The sequence below is a fragment of the Pleurodeles waltl genome, chromosome 7, assembly GCF_031143425.1.
Source record: "Pleurodeles waltl isolate 20211129_DDA chromosome 7, aPleWal1.hap1.20221129, whole genome shotgun sequence".
Taxonomy (NCBI): Eukaryota; Metazoa; Chordata; class Amphibia; order Caudata; family Salamandridae; genus Pleurodeles; species Pleurodeles waltl.
In genome coordinates this window covers 1,527,764,508-1,527,788,669 of record NC_090446.1, presented here as the reverse complement: position 1 = coordinate 1,527,788,669, position 24,162 = coordinate 1,527,764,508, and the positions used below count along the sequence as shown (strand labels likewise).

The window sequence follows — 24,162 nt, the reverse complement described above, 5'->3', positions numbered from 1 at the left end:
ATCAGCCATTGGTTGGTTACAACTGTTACGCTCTACCGCTAACAAAAGTGATTTCTTGGTGCAGCGAAAAGGTGAGTCTGACTGTAGACTTTTAGGGCCATATGTACGAAAGCTTTTTCCCATAGACACAGAATGGGTACAATCCGTTGGTACGTCTGGCCCTTAGTGCGCATGTCTCAGGTTATCACAGGGAGTTAAGGGCAGGGCCCTGAAAGTGAAGTGGCCCTTGCAGAGTACTAGGGCCCACTGTCTCTCCGTCTCTAAGAGGCAGGCAGTGTCAATCACCACTCACACAAACCAGGGATGCTCTTGAGTGGTCCCCGAGCAGGCTCTCTTAGCACAGGTACCAGGTTGGAGAATAAAACATACATACCTGTTCGTAAAAAACAAAATTCACACAAATATTTGTATGAGTGAATATGGACGCAATTACTGCAAATTGTAAACACGAAGAATCAAGAGGTTTCCACATTTGGTGGCTTCTTTCTTAAAGTAATCAGGTCTGACCTAAGCACCCTTGAGATGGGAAGAAAGGAAATAGCAGCCGGACCCCTCTCTTACAAAAGAACCAGGCCTGCACTCACTGTCCTGGCCTTGCACGCTGCCCTAGAGCCACAGAAGGATGACCTGTGCACACTGCATCTGTCCTACACACAGCCCCCACTCCCACACACTGTCCCAGTGCCCTGTGCACACTGCATCTGTCCCACACACAGCTCCCACTCCCTCACACTGTCCCAGTGCCCTGTACACACTACATCTGTCCCACACACAGCTCCCACTCCCTTACACTGTCCCAGTGCCCTGTGCACACTGCATCTGTCCCACACACAGCTCCCACTCCCTCACACTGTCCCAGTGCCCTGTACACACTACATCTGTCCCACACACAGCTCCCACGCCCTTACACTGTTCCAGTGCCCTGTGCACACTGCATCTGTCCCACACACAGCTCCCACTCCAACACACTGTCCAAGTGCCCTGTGCACACTGCATCTGTCATACACACAGCTCATACTTCATACACTCTCCCAGTGCCCTGTGCACATTGCATCCTTCCTACACACAGCCCCCACTCCCACACACTGTCCCAGTGCCCTGTGCACACTGCATCTGTCCCACACATAGCCCCCACTCCCACACACTGTCCCAGTGCCCTGTGCACACTGCATCTGTCCCACACATAGCCCCCACTCCCACACACTGTCCCAGGGCCCTGTGCACACTGCATCTGTCCCACACATAGCCCCCACTCCTACACACTGTCCCAGTGCCCTGTGCACACCGCATCTGTCCTACACACAGCCCCCACTCCCACACACTCTCCCAGGGCCCTGTGCACACTGCATCTGTCCCACACATAGCCCCCACTCCAACACACTGTCCAAGTGCCCTGTGCACACTGCATCTGTCCTACACACAGCCCCCACTCCCACACACTGTCCCAGTGCACTGTGCACACTGCATCTGTCCCACACATAGCCCGCACTCCCACACACTGTCCCAGTGTCCTGTGCACACTGCATCTGTCATACACACATCTCTCACTCCCACACACAGTCCCAGTGCCCTGTGCACACTGCATCTGTCCCACACTTAGCTCCCACTCCCACACACTGTCCCAGTGCCATGTACACACTGCATCTGTCCCACTCACAGCTCCCACTCCCACACACTGTCCCAGTGCCCTGTGCACACTGCATCTGTCCTACACACAGCCCCCACTCCCACACACTCTCCCAGTGCCCTGTACACACTGCATCTGTCATACACACAGCTCCCACTCCCACACACTGTCCCCGTGCCCTGTACACACTGCATCTGTCATACACACATCGCTCACTCCCACACACTGTCCCAGTGCCCTGTGCACACTGCATCTGTCCTACACACAGCTCCCACTCCCTCACACTGTCCCAGTGCCCTGTGCACACTGCATCTGTCCCACACACAGCTCCCACTCCCTCACACTGTCCCAGTGCCCTGTACACACTACATCTGTCCCACGCACAGCTCCCACTCCCTTACACTGTCCCAGTGCCCTGTGCACACTGCATCTGTCCCACACACAGCTCCCACTCCCACACACTGTCCCAGTGCCCTGTGCACACTGCATCTGTCCCACACATAGCCCCCACTCCCACACACTGTCCCAGTGCCCTGTACACACTGCATCTGTCCCACACACAGCACCCACTCCCACACACTCTCCCAGTGCACTGTACACACTGCATCTGTCCTACACACAGCCCCCACTCCCACACACTGTCCCAGTGCCATGTGCACACTGCATCTGTCATACACACAGCCCCCACTTCCACACACTGTCCCAGTGCCCTGTACACACTGCATCTGTCATACACACATCTCTCACTCCCACACACTGTCCCAGTGCCCTGTGCACACTGCATCTGTCCCACACACAGCTCCCACTCCCACACACTGTCCCAGTGCCCTGTGCACACTGCATCTGTCCTACAGACAGCTCCCACTCCCACACACTGTCCCAGTGCCCTCTACACACTGCATTTGTCCTACACACAGCTTCCACTCCCTCGCACTGTCCCAGTGCCCTGTACACACTGCATCTGTCCTACACACAGCTCCCACTCCCTCGCACTGTCCCAGTGCCCTGTACACACTACATCTGTCCCACACACAGCTCCCACTCCCTTACACTGTCCCAGTGCCCTGTGCACACTGCATCTGTCCCACACACAGCTCCCACTCCAACACACTGTCCAAGTGCCCTGTGCACACTGCATCTGTCATACACACAGCTCATACTTCATACACTCTCCCAGTGCCCTGTGCACATTGCATCTGTCCTACACACAGCCCCCACTCCCACACACTGTCCCAGTGCCCTGTGCACACTGCATCTGTCCCACACATAGCCCCCACTCCCACACACTGTCCCAGTGCCCTGTGCAATCTGCATCTGTCCCACACATAGCCCCAACTCCTACACACTGTCCCAGTGCCCTGTGCACACTGCATCTGTCCTACACACAGCCCCCACTCCCACACACTCTCCCAGGGCCCTGTGCACACTGCATCTGTCCCACACATAGCCCCCACTCCTACACACTGTCCCAGTGCCCTGTACACACTGCATCTGTCCCACACACAGCTCCCACTCCAACACACTGTCCAAGTGCCCTGTGCACACTGCATCTGTCCTACACACAGCCCCCACTCCCACACACTGTCCCAGTGCACTGTGCACACTGCATCTGTCCCACACATAGCCCGCACTCCCACACTCTGTCCCAGTGTCCTGTGCACACTGCATCTGTCATACACACATCTCTCACTCCCACACACTGTCCCAGTGCCCTGTGCACCCTGCATCTGTCCCACACTTAGCTCCCACTCCCACACACTGTCCCAGTGCCATGTACACACTGCATCTGTCCCACACACAGCTCCCACTCCCACACACTGTCCCAGTGCCCTGTGCACACTGCATCTGTCCTACACACAGCCCCCACTCCCACACACTCTCCCAGTGCCCTGTACACACTGCATCTGTCATACACACAGCTCCCACTCCCACACACTGTCCCAGTGCCCTGTACACACTGCATCTGTCATACACACATCGCTCACTCCCACACACTGTCCCAGTGCCCTGTGCACACTGCATCTGTCCTACACACAGCTCCCACTCCCTCACACTGTCCCAGTGCCCTGTGCACACTGCATCTGTCCCACACGCAGCTCCCACTCCCTCACACTGTCCCAGTGCCCTGTACACACTACATCTGTCCCACGCACAGCTCCCACTCCCTTACACTGTCCCAGTGCCCTGTGCACACTGCATCTGTCCCACACACAGCTCCCACTCCCACACACTGTCCCAGTGCCCTGTGCACACTGCATCTGTCCCACACATAGCCCCCACTCCCACACACTGTCCCAGTGCCCTGTACACACTGCATCTGTCCCACACACAGCACCCACTCCCACACACTCTCCCAGTGCCCTGTACACACTGCATCTGTCCTACACACAGCCCCCACTCCCACACACTGTCCCAGTGCCATGTGCACACTGCATCTGTCATACACACAGCCCCCACTTCCACACACTGTCCCAGTGCCCTGTACACACTGCATCTGTCATACACACATCTTTCACTCCCACACACTGTCCCAGTGCCCTGTGCACACTGCATCTGTCCCACACACAGCTCCCACTCCCACACACTGTCCCAGTGCCCTGTGCACACTGCATCTGTCCTACAGACAGCTCCCACTCCCACACACTGTCCCGGTGCCCTCTACACACTGCATTTGTCCTACACACAGCTTCCACTCCCTCGCACTGTCCCAGTGCCCTGTACACACTGCATCTGTCCTACACACAGCTCCCACTCCCTCGCACTGTCCCAGTGCCCTGTGCACAAAGCATCTGTCCCACACACAGCTCCCACTCCCTCACACTGTCCCAGTGCTCTGTGCACACTACATCTGTCCCACACACAGCTCCCACTACCTCACACTGTCCCAGTGCCCTGTACACACTGCATCTGTCCTACAAACAGCTCATACTCCCATACACTGTCCCAGTGCCTTGTACACACGGCATCTGTCCTACACACAGCTCCCACTCCCTCACACTGTCCCAGTGCCCTGTGCACACTGCATCTGTCCCACACACAGCTCCCACTCCCACATACTGTCCAAGTGCCCTGTGCACACTGCATCTGTCCTACACACAGCTCCCACTCCCACACACTGTCCCAGTGCCATGTACACACTGCATCTGTCCTACACACAGCTCCCACTCCCACACACTGTCCCAGTGCCCTGTACACACTGCATCTGTCCTACAGGCAGCACCCACTCCCACACACTGTCCCAGTGCCTGTGCACACTGCATATGTCCCACACACAGCTCCCACTCCCTCACACTGTCCCAGTGCCCTGTACACACTACATCTGTCCCACACACAGCTCCCACGCCCTTACACTGTTCCAGTGCCCTGTGCACACTGCATCTGTCCCACACACAGCTCCCACTCCAACACACTGTCCAAGTGCCCTGTGCACACTGCATCTGTCATACACACAGCTCATACTTCATACACTCTCCCAGTGCCCTGTGCACATTGCATCCTTCCTACACACAGCTTCCACTCCCACACACTGTCCCAGTGCCTGTGCACACTGCATATGTCCCACACACAGCTCCCACTCCCTCACACTGTCCCAGTGCCCTGTACACACTGCATCTGTCCTACAAACAGCTCCCACTCCCTCACACTGTCCCAGTGCCCTGTACACACTGCATCTGTCCTACAGGCAGCACCCACTCCCATACACTGTCCCAGTGCCTGTGCACACTGCATCTGTCCTACACACAGCTCCCACTCCCACACACTGTCCCAGTGCCTGTGCACACTGCATCTGTCCCACACACAGCTCCCACTCCCTGACACTGTCCCAGTGCCCTGTACACACTGCATCTGTCCCACACACAGCTCCCACTCCCTCACACTGTCCCAGTGCCCTGTACACACTGCATCTGTCCTACACACAGCTCCCACTCCCTCACACTGTCCCAGTGCCTGTGCACACTGCATCTGTCCCACACACAGCTCCCACTCCCTGACACTGTCCCAGTGCCCTGTACACACTGCATCTGTCCCACACACAGCTCCCACTCCCTCACACTGTCCCAGTGCCCTGTACACACTGCATCTGTCCTACACACAGCTCCCACTCCCACACCCTGTCCCTCCCACCCTGACTGCCCCTTAACTGGTACACCCCATCACACACCGCTGCAGCCCCCACGCACCGCCGTGACCTAATTTATCTGCCAAATATGGCACCTTTCATCAATCAGTCTATCCAAGCATTCAACCATTCCTCCATCTATCCATGTGCTTATGTACTCACCCCCATGCACCTATTTATTCACCTTCTCATTTACAAACCCAGGTACTCACTCATCCATCCATTCATCAAACCGCTGCCTCCTTCTTGTGCTCACCATTAACACAGCTACGCATAAAAGTTCACTAATCAATGAAGAACGGGTTATACTTCTAAAAGAAACAGACCTATTGGCTTGGTCATTGTTTGCTTTGCTTTCAAATAGTTCCTCTGTCATTTACATCTTCTGGGGCTGACTGGTCCCCTAACCCCACTTTCTGCCGCACAGGGCAGTACTGAGTTAAGCAATATTCGGAAGCTGCCGTGGGGCGTCACCGCAAGAGGGCGCCAGAACCCACTGATGCCTCACATAGGGCTCTCTCGCCAGAATAAGGGGTTTTGATTGGTGGGCAGAGATTTCAGGGCGGGGGTACTGAAAAGTGTGTAAATACATTTACAAATGTCTGCGACTCATCACAGAGGTCAGGCTGAGTGGCTGCTGCCGACGTCACCACAGGCACTCCACAGGCACTCCACAGGCACTCCATAGGCACTCCACAGGCCCTCCATAGGCACTCCACAGGCACTCCATAGGCACTCCACAGGCACTCCACAGGCACTCCATAGGCACTCCACAGGCACTCCACAGGCACTCCACAGGCACTCCACAGGCACTCCACAGGCACCCCACAGGCACTCCATAGGCACTCCACAGGCACTCCACAGGCACTCCACAGGCACTTCAGTGACACGTCCCCTGGGAAGGCTCACATATGTCATTTAAGGTGATCACGGTTTAAGTATTGAATAGTGTAAGGGCGAGCGTTTGGGAGGGGGGGGGAGGGTCCGTAAGTACAGTACTGAAATATGTTTATTTCCAGACATGTATATTTTATTCCACCCACGGTGACGCATTATTTATTTACACATTAAGGAGTCGTTTAGGCATTATTTATTTGCACATTTAGGACTTTTATAAAACTTTGTGTGTTGTCTTCCGGTTATTTCGAGGTGAGTTTTTCAGTTCATCGACAGACATATCAATAATGAATGCGCCCCGTCGGCAGCGCCGCCTGCGCTCGCAGCGCCGAGCGCTGAAATGGATGCCGTGTTGCAATCTCGGCTGGCCCATTCATCGCCCCTGCCAGACTGGTCCATGCAGCGAGAAGAGAAACGTCTCCGGCCTCTTGGAACTATCCGTCACATTTATTGCGCTGCATTCATTCCCGCCCAACGGCATACAATATATGTTGTGCGGTTTTATAAAGTACCTTATATGAAATAAAATGCTGCACGTTGAAACACTGTGGGGTACATTTTACGGTTTTTTGTAGCGACTCTTAACATCGCCAGAATATAGAGAAACTAAGGCCCGTATTTATACTCCGTTTGCGCCGAATTAGCGTCGTTTTTTTCGACGCAAATTCGGCGCAAAACTAACGCCATATTTATACTTTGGCGTTAGACGCGTCTAGCGCCAAAGTTTGGGCAAATAGCGTCATTTTTTTGCGTGAACGCTTTCCTTGCGTTAATGAGAGGCAAGGAAGGCGTTCCCGTCTAAAAAAATGACGGCGACGCAATTGCGTCGTATTTATACTCCCGGGCAAAAGTCACGCCCGGGAGGTGGCGGGTCAAAAAACCCCGCATTTGCGTCACTATTTAACGCCTGGGTCAGGGTAGGCGTTAAGGGGCCTGTGGGCTCAAAATGAGCCCACAGGTGCCCTCCCCTGCCCCCAGGGACCCCCCCTGCCACCCCTGCCCACCCCAGGAGGACACCCAAGGATGGAGGGACCCACCCCAGGGACATTCAGGTAAGTTCAGGTAAGTATAATTTTTTATATTTGTTAATTTTTTTTGGGTGGCATAGGGGGGCCTTATTTGTGCCCCCCTACATGCCACTATGCCCAATGACCATGCCCAGGGGACATAAGTCCCCTGGGCATGGCCATTGGGCAAGGGGGCATGACTCCTGTCTTTACTAAGACAGGAGTCATTTAAATGGCGTCTGGGCGTCGAAAATAATGGCGCAAATCGGGTTGAGGCGATTTTTTTGCCTCAACCTGACTTGCCCCATTTTAAGACGCCCTAACGCCATTTTCCCCCTACGCCGGCGCTGCCTGGTCTACGTGGTTTTTTTCCACGCACACCAGGCAGCGCCGGTCTGCTAGCGCCGGCTAACGCCATTCCATAAATACGGCGCCCGCATGGCGCTTCAGAATGGCGTTAGACGGCGCTAAATTTTTTGACGCTAAACTGCGTTAGCGCAGTTTAGCGTCAAAAAGTATAAATATGGGCCTAAGATGCAACACAAACTAATTCCGGAGCTGATCACATCAAATATGACGTCACTGATGACGTCGGCAAATGCAATTAACATTCTCCAGAATACGGCACAATCTATGACGGAAAGAGGATAATATATTAATATGCCCAGTAATTGGTTTGTATTTACACCCCCGAGCTGGGGGTACACTCCCCTAAAGACGTGGGATACAGGTCAGGAAAAGGACTGAGGTATACCCTCGCCATCTGCTCTTTGAAAGGACTTCCTGGTGTAACCACTCATGCTACATTGCACGTCACTTATGTCATGGTGATGTCACAATACTCAACCCCCCTTATTTGAAGACCTGCACTGCCTCCAAACCAAGGAAGCAACCCACCCAACTCAGGAGGCTCATCAGAGGTCTTGGCAACCACACCTCTCACGCACTGCAAGATGTGCCTTGTGGACACCCTGACACAGCCAACCACTAGACTTTTCAGTGGAAGGTGGCAACTCTACATATCAACCTCCACTACCACACACAAGCCCTCTCAACAATCCATTCTCCACAACCACATAAGAACCCACTCCACAAACTAACTTAGTCAACCACACAAGAGCCTTCTCAACAGAACAACCTTGTCAACCACACAAGAGCCTTCTCAACAGACCAACCTCGTCAACCATACAAGGGCCTTCTTAACAGACCAACCTCGTCAACCACACAAGAGCCTACTTAACAGACCAACCTTGTCAACCACACTCAAGACAAGAGACTTCTCAACAGACCAACCTCGTCAACCATGCAAGAGCCTTCCTAGCAGACCCACCTCGTCAACCATACAAGAGCCTTCTCAACAGACCAACCTTGTCAACCACACAATAATCTTATTAACAGACCAACCTTGTCAACCACACAAGAGCTTTCTCGGCAGACCCACCTCTTCAACCACAGACCAACTTCATCAACCATGCAAGAACCTTCTCAGCAGACCCACCTCGTCAAGCACAGACCCACCTCGTCAAGCACGCAAGTGCCTTCTACCAACATCGTCAAACACACAAGAACAGGTGCTGCTAACCAGGTTCTATCATCCAAACAAGCCCTCTCTATTCACCAACCTCCCCAACTACACACAAGCCCTCTCAATAGGCCACGCCCACAACCATACAAAAATCCACTCTACAAACAAACCTACTCACCCACACAAGAGAAATATGTAGATGAGTGGAATGAAATTGTGGTTTATGTTCTTTATGTTGGGGACGGTGCCACTGTACCTGCTGCACAAGTGCAATGTCCGGTCTGGTAAATGTAGTTCTGTATGACCAATAAAGAAGGAGTTGTGTTGTTGGCGTGTGTGCCTCAAAGCAGGGTGATAAGTTGTGGTGTCTGTAAACAATAGCCATACTTTATATTTTAACATGGAGCTAGGGTCCAAGCGTTTGTTCTGGTGTAGGCAGTGAGTGGTATCTCCTAGTGCAAGGAAAGGAACTGTGTTCTTTTTTTCTGCTTAAAATGTAAACTGAAGCCTTATAGTATGTTTAATGCTTCCGTGAGTTCCTAGTGTCCTGGTGTCACTGCACTTGCTGTTTGAAAATAAAAGTGTGTGTTCAAAGGATAGGGAAGGGAGAGGTGGTTTGAGGTGCTTAGAAGGGCAGTGATTGGTTGTTGTTTGTGAAGAACAACTGTGCCTTTTTTTTTGCATGTGCTAAACCTGTCCTGGTGTAAAAAAAATATTTTCATCTCCAGCTGGGCCAAGGATGAAGAGTGAAGTTAAAGGGCCACCAGGCCTCCGTTTGTTTCAATCTGATCCTGGCTGAGTGTGTGCAGGCTCACACTTAGATGCAAATAGAAAGGGTGGGGAGAAATCCTCACTGATTATCACATCAGGTGCTTAAGAGGGACATGCTTTTGACTTTGTTCAGTCCCTGTTTATGAGAGAAATGCATGCATGTTTATAAGACCAATTTTAAATGTGTTGGTCTGTCCCAGTATCTGCACAAATAATGTAAAACCCACTATTTTATTTCTTTTTTAGTGCTGCTCATACCAGTGCATGGTGTCAGAGCGCTTTATATAATGTACATCTTATAGATTGACAATAAATCATGTAATTATGTAAATCAATGTACAAGATTTTGTTGCATAGAACAGTGAGGGTTACAAGGTTTAGAAGTCACATGTTCTTCATGGCTCACTGCACTATATTAGAAGGTTTACAATTTATGAACTGCAAGTAACAAAAGGATCTGTGTTAAAAGCAGTACCCCACTTACCTATCTAGCTAAAACAAACATCTGTCATCCGCGTGTTACATGGTGTGCTATTTAAGGGTTATGTTATGGGCTTGTAAATGGAGCACAGCACGAGCCTGCTCAGTGGGAAGAGTAATCTGCATTCCTCTTTCCTATAAACCTCTCACTTTGAAATCACAAAAGAAAACACCACGCTCCCCCAAAGACAGAGCTTGACATTTGGCCTCTTGAATGCACAGCAAATGTGACAAGATACGAATAGGATTTAAAGGCCTGTTTACAGAAAGCAAGTTTGTGGAAGAATACAGTAAACATGTATGAGGCAACGGGAGGGACAAACTCACACTGGACAGCCTAAAGCAAATAAAGCCAGCAAACAGAAAGCCAGAAAATGTGAGTTACAAACCACAAAGCCAGTGGTAATCAACAGGCAGAATGCATTCCAAGGCCACCTTTCTGAAAGTCCCCACAATGTCCTTAGGCTGCTGCCTAAAAAGTAATCAACGGCAGTGCTCAAGAGTGTTGGGGAAATGTGTTATTTTTGGTTTTTATTTATTATGTCTATTTATTGAATTTTGCAAGGGTCCAGCAGCTCACCAGACAGTGCCTGCTGATTCGTAGCTGTCCTTTGCAGTATGCTGCATCCTACATGGGCACTGCTAGTGACAGACAGCTCACATGTGCGTATGAGGCCACTCATCATACATTGGCAATTAAAACAATTCAAACATTCTCAAACTTCCATAAAATTGCATGTGCACGCATGCACACTTGGGTGGCCATCTTTGATTTTTTTTATTTTACTTTATAGCAAATCATTCAGCAAAGGCCACAAGCAAGAACCTCCATCTGTTCATAAGTTTTATTACAATATAATAAAAATCCTTCAAAGATGGCCGCCCACGTATGCACAAGAATGTGGATTAATAGGTGATCATCATTAATAGGGTTTAGAAAAGTTTATTACAAAAACTATTCAAAGTAAGCCACCTGTGTGTGCATGTAAGTGTGGCCCTGTTTTCAAGCTTGTGTAATAAAGTTCAACAAGAGTGTAAAAAAATCAAGCAGAACCATTGGTTTTGCAAATGTTTGTTGAGAGGGAATTGGCGTGATGTGGTCTCTGCTAGGTCTTGGCTAAATTTCAATTATGTTTTGTAATCGTGCATAATCTTGATATTTTCCCAATTTACGCTATTACACCACTGCGCGTAATTACGCACATTTGTGTCAAAACTTTAGAGCATGTGTACTATGCAAGCAATCCCTACTCGGATGGCCGTAGTTTGCGGTGCTTATGTTTTTTAGTTTGTTTTTTTAGCGTGGAATGCATCCTTTTTGTGTTTTTTAGCATGGAATCCGTCCTCACGTCCAAAATGGATGTGAGAATGCATTTTTCCTTATAATATAGCACCTAATGTTAGTTTTGCATTTCACATAATTATCCATAATTTGGTGTAATTTTTCCAAATTTACCATAAATACACAAATGTCAATTACGTACATTTTGCACACCCCACAATTTTCGCACAGCTGATGAAATGCACTAATCAATCATAAGTGGGAGCAGTTGTAGTGAGGGTGCTGCCTGATAGTGTATCCGTCTCTGTGATAATCCACCGAGGGGCACTGAAAGGGAGCACCTTGTGAAGGACCTGCCTCAACAACCACATGCCAGCCTGAACTGCGAACCAGCCACCCCAACCACACAAGGGCCGTGTCAACAAACCAGCCACCCCAACCACCTAGGGGCTCCCTGACCACAAGAGCCTTTTCAACAAATCAGCCTCCCTACCAACCAAGAGATGGCTTTGTGTAACATCCCCCCAGCCACATATGAGCCTTCTCAGCAAGCCAGCCTCCCCAACCACCCAAGAGCCTGCTCAACAGACCAACCTCCTCAACCACCCTAGAGCCTGCTCCACAGAATAACCTCCTCAACCACTCAAGAGCCTGCTCAACAGAATAACCTCCTCAACCACCCAAGTGCCTGCTCCACGGACCAGCCTCCTCAACCACTCAAGATCCTGCTCAACAGATCAGCCTCCCAACCACCCAAGAGCCTGCCTTACGGACCAGCCTCCTCAACCACTCAAGAGCCTGATCAACAGAATACCGTCCTCAACCACTCAAGAGCCTGCTTAACAGAATAACCTCCTCAACCACTCAAGAGTGTGCTCAACAGACCAACCACCCAAGAGCTTGCTCCACGGACCAGCCTCCTTACCTGCCCAAGAACCTGCTCAACAGACCAACCTCCTCCACCATCCAAGAGCCTGCCCAACAGACCAATCTTCTAAACTGTCCAAGAGCTTGCTCAAAAGACCAGCCTCCGCAACCACCCAAGAACCTGCTCAAAAGACCAACCTCCTAAACCACCCTAGAGCCTGCTCAACAGAATTACCTCCTCAACCACTCAAGAGCCTGCTCAACAGAATAACGTCCTCAACCACTCAAGAGCCTGCTCCACGGACCAGCTTCCTCAACCACTCAAGATCAAGCTCAACAGATCAGCCTCCCAACCACCCAAGAGCCTGCCTTACGGACCAGCCTCCTCAACCACTCAAGAGCCTGATCAACAGAATACCGTCCTCAACCACTCAAGAGCCTGCTTAACAGAATAACCTCCTCAACCACTCAAGAGAGTGCTCAACAGACCAACCACCCAAGAGCTTGCGCCACGGACCAGCCTCCTTACCTGCCCAAGAACCTGCTCAACAGACCAACCTCCTCCACCATCCAAGAGCCTGCCCAACAGACCAATCTTCTAAACTGTCCAAGGGCTTGCTCAAAAGACCAGCCTCCGCAACCACCCAAGAACCTGCTCAAAAGACCAACCTCCTAAACCACCCTAGAGCCTGCTCAACAGAATAACCTCCTCAACCACTCAAGAACCTGCTCAACAGAATAACATCCTCAACCACTCAAGAGTCTGCTCCACGGGCCAGCCTCCTCAACCACTCAAGATCCTGCTCAACAGATCAGCCTCCCAACCACCCAAGAGCCTGCCTTACGGACCAGCCTCCTCAATCACTCAAGAGCCTGCTCAACAGAATACCGTCCTCAACCACTCAAGAGCCTGCTTAACAGAATAACCTCCTCAACCACTCAAGAGAGTGCTCAACAGACCAACCACCCAAGAGCTTGCTCTACGGACCAGCCTCTTTACCTGCCCAAGAACCTGCTCAACAGACCAACCTCCTCCACCATCCAAGAGCCTGCCCAACAGACCAATCTCCTAAACTGTCCAAGAGCTTGCTCAAAAGACCACCCTCCTCAACCGCCCAAGAGCCTGCTCAACAGACCAGCCTCCTCAACCACTCAAGAGAGTGCTCAACAGACCAACCACCCAAGAGCCTGCTCCACGGACCAGTCTCCTCAACCACCCAAGAACCTGCTCAACAGACCAACCTCCTTCACCACCCAAGAGCCTGCCCAACAGACCAATCTCCTCAACTGTCCAAGAGCTTCCTCAGCCGCCCAAGAGCCTGCTCAACAGACCAGCCTCCTCAACCACTCAAGAGAGTGCTCAACAGACCAACCACCCAAGAGCATGCTCCACGGATCAACCTTCTCAACAGCCCAAGAGCCGCTCAGCAGACCAACCTTCTCAACCGCCCAAGGGCCGCTCAACAGACCAACCTCCTCAACCACCCAAGAGCCTGCTCAACAGACCGGTTTCATCAACCACCCACGAGCCTGCTCAACAGACCAGCTTCATCAACCACACTAGGGCTGGCCCTTTGGACCTCCCTTCCCCCAAGCCACATGCGAGTGCAGATATACACGAGGTAATTCTGCAGATCTGCCTCCTCAGAGAAACCAGTCTGCTCAATGGCCCTGGCTTACCAGCCACATAAGTCCCTGCTCTATGTAGCAGCCTCCACAACCACACCCCACGGCTCACTAAATACGAGTGTGCACTGTCTAAACAGCCACCACAAAACTCTCTTCGGACCTGGCTCCCAGGACACAAAAACCTACTCTATGGACCAGCCTCCTTCACAGACCAGCCTCCCCATGTGCACAACTTTTGTTCCTAAGACACACAAAACCTCCCCTACAACTCCACCTCCCCAACCACAAAAGATCCCGCACTAGGACCAAACTTACAAACCATGCAAGAGCCCAGTCCACGGATCAGGCTGACCAAGCACTCAGCCACTAGCTCCACAGACCAGGCAGCCCAACCACACAAGAGATAGCTCCAGGCAGCAGCCTCCCCAACCAAGTAGATGCGAACCATACACACCAGCCACCCTAACCATAGATGGTGTAGCTCTATGCACCAGGCCTCCTCATCCAGGCAGCAGCTCTACAGACCAGGCACTGAGGCCACACAAGAGCTAGCCCTAGACACTAGCCTCACCAACCATGCCACCCCACTCATGCAGCTGCTCGCTTCAAATACCAACCACCTCCATCGCACAAGCTCTATGCACCGCTGCCAGATCTACAGACCAACCACTTCCATAGCACAAACTCTGTGCACCGCTGGCAGATATACAGACCAGTCACCTCCATCGCACAAGCTCTATGCACCACTGCTGCCCTACAGACCAGTCACCTCCATCGCACAAGCTCTATGCACCGCTGCCAGATCTACAGACCAACCACTTCCATAGCACAAACTCTGTGCACCGCTGCCAGATTTACAGACCAACCACCTCCATCGCTCAAGCTCTATGCACCACTGCTGGATCCACAGACCAGCCATCTCCGTCCCACAAGCTCTATGCACCAATGCTGGATCCACAGACCAACCACCTCCATCGCACAAGCTCTATGCACCGCTGCCAGATCTACAGACCAACCACTTCCATAGCACAAACTCTGTGCACCGCTGGCAGATATACAGACCAGTCACCTCCATCGCACAAGCTCTATGCACCACTGCTGCCCTACAGACCAGTCACCTCCATCGCACAAGCTCTATGCACCACTGCTGGCCCTACAGACCAGTCACCTCCATCGCACATGCTCTATGCACCACTGCTGGATCCACAGACCAGCCATCTCCGTCCCACAAGCTCTATGCACCACTGCTGGATCCACAGACCAACCACCTCCATCGCACAAGCTCTATGCACCGCTGCCAGATCTACAGACCAACCACTTCCATAGCACAAACTCTGTACACCGCTGCCAGATATACAGACCAGTCACCTCCATCGCACAAGCTCTATGCACCACTGCTGGATCCACAGACCAGTCACCTCCATCGCACAAGCTCTATGCACCACTGCTGGCCCTACAGACCAGTCACCTCCATCGCACAAGCTCTATGCACCACTGCTGGATCCACAGACCAGCCATCTCCGTCCCACAAGCTCTATGCACCACTGCTGGATCCACAGACCAACCACCTCCATCGCACAAGCTCTATGCACCGCTGCTGGATCCACAGACCAGCCATCTCCGTCCCACAAGCTCTATGCACCACTGTTGGATCCACAGACCAACCAACTCCATCGCACAAGCTCTATGCACCGCTGCCAGATCTACAGACCAACCACTTCCATAGCACAAACTCTGTGCGCCGCTGCCAGATATACAGACCAGTCACCTCCATCGCACAAGCTCTATGCACCACTGCTGGCACTACAGACCAGTCACCTCCATCGCACAAGCTCTATGCACCGCTGCCAGATCTACAGACCAACCACTTCCATAGCACAAACTCTGTGCACCGCTGCCAGATTTACAGACCAACCACCTCCATCGCTCAAGCTCTATGCACCACTGCTGGATCCACAGACCAGCCATCTCCGTCCCACAAGCTCTATGCACCACTGTTGGATCCACAGACCAGCCATCTCCGTCCCACAAGCTCTATGCACCACTGCTGGATCCACAGACCAGCCATCTCCGTCCCACAAGCTCTATGCACCACTGCTGGATCCACAGACCAACCACCTCCATCGCACAAGCTCTATGCACCGCTGCCAGATCTACAGAGCAACCACTTCCATAGCACAAACTCTGTGCACCGCTGCCAGATATACAGACCAGTCACCTCCATCGCACAAGCTCTATGCACCACTGCTGGATCCACAGACCAGCCATCTCCGTCCCACAAGCTCTATGCACCACTGCTGGATCCACAGACCAGCCATCTCCGTCCCACAAGCTCTATGCACCGCTGCTGGATCCACAGACCAGCCATCTCCGTCCCACAAGCTCTATGCACCACTGCTGGATCCACAGACCAGCCACCTCCATCGCACAAGCTCCATGCACCGCTGTGGCTCTACAGACCAGACACCTCGGTGCACCTCTGTGGCTCTACAGACCAGACACCTCGGTGCACCTCTGTGGCTCTACAGACCAGACACCTCCGTGCACCTCTGTGGCTCTACAGACCAGACACCTCCGTGCACCGCTGTGTCTCTAGAGACCAGACACCTCCGTGCACCGCTGTGTCTCTAGAGACCAGGCACCTCCGTGCACCTCTGTGGCTCTACAGACCAGACACCTCCGTGCACCGCTGTGTCTCTAGAGACCAGACACCTCCGTGCACCGCTGTGGCTCTACAGACCAGACACCTCCGTGCACCGCTGTGTCTCTAGAGACCAGACACCTCCGTGCACCGCTGTGGCTCTACAGACCAGACACCTCCGTGCACCGCTGTGTCTCTACAGACCAGACACCTGCATGCACCGCTGTGTCTCTACAGACCAGACACCTCCGTGCACCGCTGTGTGTCTAGAGACCAGACACCTCCGTGCACCGCTGTGGCTCTACAGACCAGACACCTCCGTGCACCGCTGTGTCTCTAGAGACCAGCCACCTCCGTGCACCGCTGTGGCTCTACAGACCAGACACCTCCGTGCACCGCTGTGTCTCTAGAGACCAGACACCTCCGTGCACCTCTTTGGCTCCACAGACCAGACACCTCCGTGCACCGCTGTGTCTCTACAGACCAGACACCTGCATGCACCGCTGTGTCTCTACAGACCAGACACCTCCATGCACCTCTGTGGCTCTACAGACCAGACACCTCCGTGCACCGCTGTGTCTCTAGAGACCAGACACCTCCGTGCATCTCTGTGGCTCTACAGACCAGACACCTCCGTGCACCTCTGTGGCTCTACAGACCAGACACCTCTGTGCACCTCTGTGGCTCTACAGACCAGACACCTCCGTGCACCGCTGTGTCTCTACAGACCAGACACCTCCGTGCACCGCTGTGTCTCTAGAGACTAGACACCTCCGTGCACCGCTGTGGCTCTACAGACCAGACACCTCCGTGCACCGCTGTGTCTCTACAGACCAGACACCTGCATGCACCGCTGTGTCTCTACAGACCAGACACCTGCATGCACCGCTGTGTCTCTACAGACCAGACACCTCCGTGCACCGCTGTGTCTCTACAGACCAGACACCTCCGTGCATCTCTGTGGCTCTACAGTCCAGACACCTCCGTGCACCGCTGTGTCTCTAGAGACCAGACACCTCCGTGCATCTCTGTGGCTCTACAGACCAGACACCTCCGTGCACCTCTGCGGCTCTACAGACCAGACACCTCCGTGCACCTCTGTGGCTCTACAGACCAGACACCTCCGTGCATCTCTGTGGCTCTACAGACCAGACACCTGCATGCACCGCTGTGTCTCTAGAGACCAGACACCTCCGTGCACCGCTGTGGCTCTACAGACCAGACACCTCCGTGCACTGCTGTGGCTCTACAGACCAGACACCTCCGTGCACCTCTGTGGCTCTACAGACCAGACACCTCCGTGCACCGCTGTGTCTCTACAGACCAGACACCTGCATGCACCGCTGTGTCTCTACAGACCAGACACCTCCGTGCACCGCTGTGTCTCTAGAGACCAGACACCTCCGTGCACCGCTGTGGCTCTACAGACCAGACACCTCCGTGCACCGCTGTGTCTCTAGAGACCAGACACCTCCGTGCACCGCTGTGGCTCTACAGACCAGACACCTTCGTGCACCGCTGTGTCTCTAGAGACCAGACACCTCCGTGCACCGCTGTGGCTCTACAGACCAGACACCTCCGTGCACCGCTGTGTCTCTAGAGACCAGACACCTCCGTGCACCTCTTTGGCTCCACAGACCAGACACCTCCGTGCACCGCTGTGTCTCTACAGACCAGACACCTGCATGCACCGCTGTGTCTCTACAGACCAGACACCTCCATGCACCTCTGTGGCTCTACAGACCAGACACCTCCGTGCACCGCTGTGTCTCTACAGACCAGACACCTCCATGCACCTCTGTGGCTCTACAGACCAGACACCTCCGTGCACCGCTGTGTCTCTACAGACCAGACACCTCCATGCACCTCTGTGGCTCTACAGACCAGACACCTCCGTGCACCGCTGTGTCTCTACAGACCAGACACCTCCGTGCATCTCTGTGGCTCTACAGACCAGACACCTCCGTGCACCGCTGTGGCTCTACAGACCAGACACCTCCGTGCACCTCTGTGGCTCTACAGACCAGACACCTCCGTGCACCGCTGTGTCTCTAGAGACCAGACACCTCCGTGCACCGCTGTGGCTCTACAGACCAGACACCTCCGTGCACCGCTGTGTCTCTAGAGACCAGACACCTGCATGCACCGCTGTGTCTCTACAGACCAGACACCTGCGTGCACCGCTGTGTCTCTACAGACCAGACACCTCCGTGCACCGCTGTGTCTCTACAGACCAGACACCTCCGTGCATCTCTGTGGCTCTACAGACCGGACACCTCCGTGCACCGCTGTGTCTCTAGAGACCAGACACCTCCGTGCATCTCTGTGGCTCTACAGACCAGACACCTGCATGCACCGCTGTGTCTCTAGAGACCAGACACCTCCGTGCACCGCTGTGGCTCTACAGACCAGACACCTCTGTGCACCGCTGTGGCTCTACAGACCAGACACCTCCGTGCACCTCTGTGGCTCTACAGACCAGACACCTCCGTGCACCGCTGTGGCTCTACAGACCAGACACCTCCGTGCACCTCTGTGGCTCTACAGACCAGACACCTCTGTGCACCGCTGTGTCTCTACAGACCAGACACCTGCATGCACCGCTGTGTCTCTACAGACCAGACACCTCCGTGCACCGCTGTGTCTCTAGAGACCAGACACCTCCGTGCACCGCTGTGGCTCTACAGACCAGACACCTCCGTGCACCGCTGTGTCTCTAGAGACCAGACACCTCCGTGCACCGCTGTGGCTCTACAGACCAGACACCTCCGTGCACCGCTGTGTCTCTAGAGACCAGACACCTCCGTGCACCTCTTTGGCTCCACAGACCAGACACCTCCGTGCACCGATGTGTCTCTACAGACCAGACACCTGCATGCACCGCTGTGTCTCTTCAGACCAGACACCTCCATGCACCTCTGTGGCTCTACAGACCAGACACCCCCGTGCACCGCTGTGTCTCTACAGACCAGACACCTCCGTGCACCTCTGTGGCTCTACAGACCAGACACCTCCGTGCACCGCTGTGGCTCTACAGACCAGACACCTCCGTGCATCTCTGTGGCTCTACAAACCAGACACCTCCGTGCACCTCTGTGGCTCTACAGACCAGACACCTCCGTTCACCTCTGTGGCTCTACAGACCAGACACCTCCGTGCACCGCTGTGTCTCTACAGACCAGACACCTCCGTGCACCGCTGTGTCTCTAGAGACCAGACACCTCCGTGCACCGCTGTGGCTCTACAGACCAGACACCTCCGTGCACCGCTGTGGCTCTACAGACCAGACACCTCCGTGCACCGCTGTGTCTCTAGAGACCAGACACCTGCATGCACCGCTGTGTCTCTACAGACCAGACACCTGCGTGCACCGCTGTGTCTCTACAGACCAGACACCTCCGTGCACCGCTGTGTCTCTACAGACCAGACACCTCCGTGCATCTCTGTGGCTCTACAGACCAGACACCTCCGTGCACCGCTGTGTCTCTAGAGACCAGACACCTCCGTGCATCTCTGTGGCTCTACAGACCAGACACCTCCGTGCACCTCTGCGGCTCTACAGACCAGACACCTCCGTGCACCTCTGTGGCTCTACAGACCAGACACCTCCGTGCATCTCTGTGGCTCTACAGACCAGACACCTGCATGCACCGCTGTGTCTCTAGAGACCAGACACCTCCGTGCACCGCTGTGGCTCTACAGACCAGACACCTCCGTGCACCGCTGTGGCTCTACAGACCAGACACCTCCGTGCACCTCTGTGGCTCTACAGACCAGACACCTCGTGCACCGCTGTGTCTCTAGATACCAGACACCTCCGTGCACCTCTGTGGCTCTACAGACCAGACACCTCCGTGCACCGCTGTGTCTCTACAGACCAGACACCTCCGTGCACCGCTGTGTCTCTACAGACCAGACACCTCCGTGCACCGCTGTGTCTCTAGAGACCAGACACCTCCGTGCACCGCTGTGTCTCTACAGACCAGACACCTCCGTGCACCGCTGTGTCTCTAGAGACCAGACACCTGCGTGCACCGCTGTGTCTCTACAGACCAGACACCTGCGTGCACCGCTGTGTCTCTACAGACCAGACACCTCCGTGCACCGCTGTGTCTCTACAGACCAGACACCTCCGTGCATCTCTGTGGCTCTACAGACCAGACACCTCCGTGCACCACTGTGTCTCTAGAGACCAGACACCTCCGTGCATCTCTGTGGCTCTACAGACCAGACACCTCCGTGCACCTCTGCGGCTCTACAGACCAGACACCTCCGAGCACCTCTGTGGCTCTACAGACCAGACACCTCGTGCACCGCTGTGTCTCTAGAGACCAGACACCTCCGTGCACCGCTGTGGCTCTACAGACCAGACACCTCCGTGCACCGCTGTGGCTCTACAGACCAGACACCTCCGTGCACCTCTGTGGCTCTACAGACCAGACACCTCGTGCACCGCTGTGTCTCTAGAGACCAGACACCTCCGTGCACCTCTGTGGCTCTACAGACCAGACACCTCCGTGCACCTCTGTGGCTCTACAGACCAGCCTCTCAGCATCCTAAAATAATCCTCACGGCCCCCAGGAGTGGAAGGCGTCAGAACAGAGGCCGTGCCGACCTCCCTCCACCCACCGTGGCCGGCAGAGCGCCTCCTGCCCTTCATGTTGGCTTCTGTGCACCTGGCCTCGCGCTCCGAGAGCTGAGGATCCGGCCAATCTCGGCTAATTATGAATACATTAATCAGCTGCTAGATTAGAGCCTCGTCTCCGAAGCCACTCGTCTCACACTGTTTCCCAACTCCGCTCTCCTCAACTTGACTCCCCGACTCTGGTCTGTATTCATAACAACCCCTCGACCCTCCCCACCCACCACTTCCCCTCTCCCTCCCCTGCTGCCTCCCACACTCTCTGCTCCTCCTGTGGGACGTACACAAACACTGGTACGTGCGGCCCACCCATTAATCCATCCATTCATTCATAGAAACCACCAGAGACTTGTAAGTGGCATATTTATTGTGTTTAAATAAATCAATTACACAAAATAAACTTCAAAAAGGTAAAACCATTTAAAAGAAAATGATATTCAAAAGTGCTTAATTTGCAATCATGTAAGTTCCAGGGCCTGAGGTGTTTTCTCAGGAGGCCACATTTTTGGCACCAGCCATTGTCCCCACCAGCGCGGCCACATTCGAACCATGACACAATCCAAACATTATATTTTGACTATTCCAAGCCACTTAGCGCTGTAAACATGGCCTGGGCCCGCTTCTTTTATTTTTCAAATTATATTGAACATGGGGAGTTCTGCTGAAAAAAACAGCACCACCATGTGGGAGATTGTCATAAGTGCTGGTGTTTACAAATAAGTGGAGGTGCTAGGCACCGGCAGACACCGGCACAAATTAAGCACTGATATTAAACAACACAGTTTGTAAACTGAAGACTTCATATATTATTGTTGGGGTCCCAGACTGGTCTGAGTAACCCCACCATGGTGGGCGGATTTGTTGATTGTTCAAGCCTCTGATAGGATAAGTCAACTCAGTAATTTGTAGATTATAACAACCTCGGTTTGCTCGTTGGCTGTACTTATGTTTCATCAGTAATTGATTGGATTGAGATAGATACTTTTTCTGGAGTTCTTGCGCTGTGGGGCAGATGCATGTAATGTGTACTTGAGATCTGAACTTGTAGTCACATAAGGCCCGGTTTTATTCCTGGCGGACAGAGTATTCTGCCTTGGCCTGGTGCAGCACTTTACGTCCACCGAGCTGAAACTACTCCACCCGCCAGATTTATAAGTGACCGCCTACCAGACATTTGCAGGATCCACATGTCACGGCAGTGCCTGTCAATGCGTTTTACTGTTCGCCGCAGGGCTGTGTCAGAAGGGATCACTGACAGAATATCTGAGCCAAAAATATTGTGTGGACAGAATATCGTGTCAGAAACATCGAGGATCAAAATATCGAGAAGGTAACTACAAACAGGTAAGTATAGATTTGCTATTCTCAACGCCACCTCTCCGTAGTATGAAGATATATATCATCAAGGTACGTATTTGTGGAGTTTTATATATATATATATATATATATATATATATATATATATATATATAGTATTTTTTTTTTCTTTTCGAAAAGAAATCCGGAAAAGGGATTTTCTTTTTTAAGAGAAAAAAAACGAATGCTCCCCTCGCCATGCGAGGCTCCTCCCATTGCTTGGGGGGGGGGGGTCATTAGAATGGTTCTTCTGTTTCTTGCCACCAGTTCTGACCTGGACGTAGAGAACAGTAAAAAGATGACCACATGCCCAGCCATCTAAATTGGGTGGGTGGACATGTAGCTATTTCTCCGATGGCCCTTACTCCCCAGGGACGTCGGAGGGGATTAATCACGGCAGAGACGGAGTAGCCTCAGCCGTGATTTACCCTGTGCTCGTCCCGCATGCAAACGCGGCGGTGGACCACTATATTGGCAGAGGGAGTACTTAGATGCTGTTGCAACCCTCTTCGTCAATGTTTGCACCAGGCGAATAGTCTGCAGTTTTTTAGAGCACCTGTTCACAAGTTCTAAGAACCATCAAGCTGGTGAATTGAGTTACATGGTAAGAGGAAATGTAGATATTTCAGCTTTTTGGAGGCTCCAAGTCTGAGGTTTGGCTGTTTTATGAAAGAGTCGGAGTCTAGAGTTAAGTCGGGGGGTTCGTAGTCAAACATGGCTGGTAAATCACTTTCACAGCTTTTAGTCCACAGGGTAGACCTTATGATCTCTTTGCGGTTGGATTTCAATGAGCCAATGATGGTAGATTTTGTTTCTGGATATGTTTCTTTATATTAAGAAGATTAAAATCTAATTTATTTATGCGATTACCTTTGAATCCATCCCGAATTAACTTTTTCAGGGTGTCCTTACCCGCCGTGCTTCTCTCATAGATGTAGTTGATCATGGAGGCGACGTACAAGGTGTTTAGTGGTTTCCAGTTGAATTGAAGATGGGGTCCCTCTCATCTGTGGTGTTGAGGACCAGGGATTTAACACTGATCCCAAATTTTGCGTCTAGTTGGTATCAAACTCCGGGTTGAGTTGATCCCGAGCTAATGACACATACAGGAGGATAGGTAGGAGCTTCACGTTCAACGTCAGCGTCAAGATGGCAGGGCTCGTGGCTCTTCCACCATCATCATCTGCAAACCTGGTTGGGTCAGCAAGTTTGCTTGATCTTGTGGGTGTGATCTGGCCAAGGTAATCTGGGATCAATGGTGATTCCCAAGTAGGCGTATTCATGCGCTAGGTCATTGCGTTGATGAGTTCACTTCCAT

The 24,162-nt window shown here is 52.8% G+C and overlaps 1 protein-coding gene across 2 annotated transcripts in view; it reads left to right on the top strand.

Moving 5' to 3' along the window:
- GRIK5 (glutamate ionotropic receptor kainate type subunit 5) overlaps window positions 1-24,162 on the top strand; it is a 994,397-nt gene that overhangs the window by 442,884 nt on the left and 527,351 nt on the right. The gene's annotated exons all lie outside the window — the stretch shown is intronic.